Below are 893 nucleotides of genomic sequence, written 5' to 3' on the forward strand. Positions count from 1 at the left end.
TGTTATTAAGATCAGACTTCAGACTATATTAATGCACGCCAATGATCCCGTTGAATGAAAAATCAGAAGATATAGAGAAGGAAGGACCAGCAAGCTTAACACACAAGCCTCCTCCCAACAACTGTCACCTTCGACAACGAAGCAGCAGCAGAAGCAGAAGCGGGTAGGCACATATTCCTTGAAGAGATGACACCAGAACACGGAATATGTCATGGTGCTTACAAAATTGCTGAGTCACTGGGTTTTGAAGAATCTGCGGGGTGTACCAATGGCAGGTTGGCAGATTCAGCTGAGGGCAGAGAGAGGGTGAACTGCTGCTGTTCCTCGGGATCACCTGAAGAAACATCGCGGTTTTCGAAGGTTTGTTACAAGTGAGAGAACTTGGATTCATTAGTATGAACGAGAGACAAAAAGTCGATATCTCCGAAAGACCAGCAGATTCAAAGCATAAAAGTCAGACGGAGCAAAAGACCCGACTGTCATTTGGGGCATTCACGTATTCCTTATGGATTTCTTGACAAGAGGAGAAACAAGATGAATAAAGTTATTCAACAGGACAATGCCAGATCTCGCACGAACCAGTGGGGTGAACAGTTCTGCCTCAGACTCCATGATGACGTAGACCTTCTGCACCTTCTTCTGTCACGCAAGAGCAGCAGTGAAAGACCATCGTTGCGGAAATGACGGAAGAACTGAAAACCGCCTTCAGCAACTGGCTTCGTGAGCAGCCAGGTAAGTTTTACGAAACCCGGATATAATTTGTCTTTCGAAGGTGGAAAGTTGCTGTCGAAAAAGTTGGTGACGAGGATGAGGATCTCTGCTGCAGAGCTTCATTTTAGATTAATGTATGGTATGTTATGCTACGTTCTTTATGTTTCTTGCAGCTAAGCAAA

The sequence above is a fragment of the Penaeus monodon genome, chromosome 22, assembly GCF_015228065.2.
Source record: "Penaeus monodon isolate SGIC_2016 chromosome 22, NSTDA_Pmon_1, whole genome shotgun sequence".
NCBI lineage: Eukaryota > Metazoa > Arthropoda > Malacostraca > Decapoda > Penaeidae > Penaeus > Penaeus monodon.